This window comes from Capra hircus, chromosome 7 (assembly GCF_001704415.2).
Source record: "Capra hircus breed San Clemente chromosome 7, ASM170441v1, whole genome shotgun sequence".
Classification (NCBI taxonomy): Eukaryota; Metazoa; Chordata; class Mammalia; order Artiodactyla; family Bovidae; genus Capra; species Capra hircus.
The window spans coordinates 18,116,229-18,120,250 of NC_030814.1; positions in this window are offsets into that span (position 1 = coordinate 18,116,229).

Consider the following 4,022-nt stretch of genomic DNA (forward strand, 5'->3'; position numbering starts at 1 on the left):
GGTGAGGGAGCAGCCGGAGGATCTCAGATCTCAGAGGCAGAAGTGTGTTTTGCACCTTAATCCCCTGCTGGCATTGGCTCCGGCACATCTCAGTTTGTATCTCTAGATTTTAAATTACAAGTTTCTGGGAAAGAGAAGCTGATGCTACCAGCTTGGATCAGCTACCCTTGAAGTAATCACTTCTCCTGATTCAATCATCTATATTCCAGAGAAAGAGTCTGGTTTTATGGTCATGCAAGGCTATGGTCTTTCCTGTGGTCATGTATGGATGTGAGACTTGGACTGTGAAGAAAGCTGAGCACCGAAGAATTGATGCTTTTGAACTGTGGTGTTGGAGAAGACTCTTGAGAGTCCCTCGGACTGCAAGGAGATCCAACCAGTCCATTCTGAAGGAGATCAGCCCTGGGATTTCTTTGGAAGTACTGATGCTAAGCTGAAACTCCAGTACTTTGGCCACCTCATGTGAAGAGTTGACTCATTGGAAAAGACTCTGATGCTGGGAGGGATTGTGGGCAGGAGGAGAAGGGGACGACAGGATGAGATGGCTGGATGGCAACACCGACTTGATGGACATGAGTGTGAGTGAACTCTAGGAGTTGGTGATGGACAGGGAGGCCTGGTGTGCTGCAGTTCATGGGGTTGCAAACAGTCAGACATGACTGAGTGACTGAACTGAACAGAACAAAAGAAAAAAAATTTTTTTTTTTTAGAAAGAGAGAACCATTGTGAATCATGCACCTGCCCCCGAGAAGGATGTACTTTGCCCTTGAAATTGTTTGAGAATTAGAAAAAAATCCAAAGAAGTTTAGTGATTAAATATATAATGAGGATGAGGAGTTTTATCCAGAAGAATTCTGTACAACTGCTCCTAGAGTTATGAGAGCTAAGAGCTGTGGGTCAGGATATAATTCCTGAAGACACGACAGGCAGAGAGGTCCACATATAGGAACGATGGGACTTTCCAAGAGGAATGGTATGAGCAGCAGGCTTTAAAAGGAGGAAACCAAAGGGAGAGCAATATGAAGGTGAGTGGTTAGTGGCGGGGCGGGGGGAGGGGGTTGGGGCGGATGGAGGATGGGATGGGAAGGGAAAGACCAAGGGAGTGAAGAAGAGAAGGAAGGAGAGGAGAAGAGAGGGAGATTTTGACACCTGACTACTATATGGAATTTGGTACAGAAAAGGTCTAAAGGAGTTTACAGAACTTTTGCACAGTGAAAGTGAAAGTCACTCAGTTGTGTCCGACTCTTTGCAACCCCATGGACTGTATAGTCCAGGGAATTCTCCAGGCCAGAATACTGGAGTGGGTAGCCTTTCCTTTCTCCAGGGGATCTTCCCAACCCAGTGATTGAATCCAGGTCTCCTGCATTGCAGGTGGATTCTTTACCAGCTGAGCCACCAGGGAAACACCACATAAATGCCTACGCTCTCCACTTAGAGGAAACCAAAACAAATATCAGCTTTACTTTTTAAAGATTTAGTTGTTGGAATGGACGAGCAAAACAAGTCTCAGCAAGGCAGCCAATAATTATTCACACTAAAATATCGGTTCAGTTTTGCTTCTGGAAAGCATTCCTATTCTCTCTTCGGAGGAAAAGAGTTGTATCTAAACTCATTCATTCCACGTATAGCAAAACAGACAACTAGAAACTCAGGTTCTAGTCTTTGTTTCTCCAATTCATAGGCCTAGTATTGCTAATCCTCGTTTTTTCTGACTCATAAAATGTGGTTGATGGATATGAATATCAAGTAAATTGACATGTACAAATGTGTGCAGTACAAAAGCCAAGTATTGTTCCAGCATCAAATTATTAATGGCTCATTGCTCATGTACTCTTATTCATTATGAAACCTAGCATCCTAGAAAGGTAGGGACAGAATAAAGCGAATGTCAATAAATATTATTGGTAAAGGAACCTTTACCTTTGCTCTTCTCTACTGTATTATTTCTTCCGAAAGACCACAAAGATCATTCCTCTTTCTTTTTCTCCAGCTGCCCCAGCACATTTTGATCCTCTGAAGTCCTTCCCCGTCACCCTGCCAGGCCTGTAAAATATGACATAGCCTCCCAGTTCTCCTCCTTCATGACCCTGAAACCAATGTGAAGGCCCTTTGGTTTGGGGGGATTTCCTAATAAAGGCTGCCTGAAACTAAATACCAAATCAAAACCCACACACATTAGAGAAGTTCCCAGTTCTCCAGATACATCAATATATTTTCTGTGTATTTAACCCTGCACCATGTGGAGGTATTCGTGTGGTTGGCCCTTCATGAGTGCCCATTACCTCCTCCTTTATTTCATAAGGTTTAGGGTATGGTGTGTTTTATGCCTTTGTTTCAGGTTGAACTGCCAAAGATCTTCCAGTTCTTGGTTTAAGTAACCTCTGGCTTTCTTCCTCTCTCTGTCCCCACGCGCTTTCTGTCTACAGTAGAGAACCCTCACATTATGGACCATGATCTGAAACACCGATGCAGACAAATTAAGACATCCCCAGGCACTCAGTGTCAAGTAGATCATTTATAAATTAAGGAAACTCTTGACAAGTACCTGCAATTTTAATATCCTTCTGCTTCTCAAAGGAAGAAAAAATCATCTTAGGTCATTTCCGGCAGATAAAATTTGGGTCTCCTGTATACACTGGATGAAAGGGACATGTATGAATTAGCTTTTACTGCACTCTATATTGCAAAAAGATTATAGCTCTCCATAAACTTAACTCATAAAATGACATTCAGTGTAAGTTATTTCTTTCCAGAGAGATTCCCATGGAATGCCTGTAGTTTTAAAATAGTTCTCATTGTTTATTGAACTACTTGAAAAAAATCAAAAGTGATTATGCTTATGTTTTCTTAAAGAAGAAAAAAAGTTAGATTTTAATCTCTTCATGCTCCCTCTATGAGAGTATGTTCCAGCTGAGAAATGGGACAAAACAGGAAATACTTTATGATTTTTTTTTAATGTGAAAGGGGGACCATAACCATCACTTCTGTTTAGTTTATAATTTTTCAAGTGTTGCCAGCCTTTCATCCCCTCCTGATGGGGTACTTTTTAACTTTCATCATACACAGTTATACAAATGGGTACTAACAGAGGAAAAATTACATGAATTATTTAGGAAAGCCAAGTTCTTTAAGCATTACTGTAAAAAATAACATTCTTATCATTTGTATATAAAAAGCCAACATTTACTTATTCTGGATAAAAATGAAATATGTTCTTATGCCAGTTATTGAAAAATTTTTATATAGACGTGATAACATGTATATATATTATATTTAGTGAATAAAATAATTTTCTGAAAATATTGTGTCTCTAAATGGATGTCTGAGTGATATTTAAAGATCATTTCTTTAATTTCTCCATAGAATTTCTTTTCATATGATACAAATCATTTGAATCACAATTACTAAAGTGCTTTTGAATAGTAAGGTTCTATACCAGTAGGCAGTGTTATTATTACTTACATGGTTTATTCGTACGCTTATAGCCTGCATTCTACATTTTTTGTATTCTTTTATTTGTGAAAATCATTGACAATACAATGAACTCTCCAAATACCACAAATGATGCTGTTCACAAACACTCTGAGAGACTCATTTAGAATTTTTGAATAATAAAAAATGAAATCAATCTCTTTGTGCGAGTTCCTAGTGTGTTATGAATGCAATGTGATCTTGGTATTTGCTTATCAAAGGAATGTACTAAAGTACTGCAGAAAAGGCCATGGGTCATGGAGAACTTCATTTTATTACTTCACTTGACTTTGACTATTAATTCCACATTCCTCTCTCTTCTGTTGGTCTTAATGATGAGATAAAAGCCTTTGTCTTGTATTTAACAAAAAATTGTAGAATTTCAACATGAATGTGGCTTTATTTTATAGAAGGTATTGTGGTTAGTGAATAGTTTCCATTATGATGTTTTTAGATTTTACTAGGAAAAGTATAACTCAAGGAATAGTTTGCTTACTTGATGATTTCTTATTTTTTGTACTCTTCTCACTGAAAATTAATTCAGCAGTATG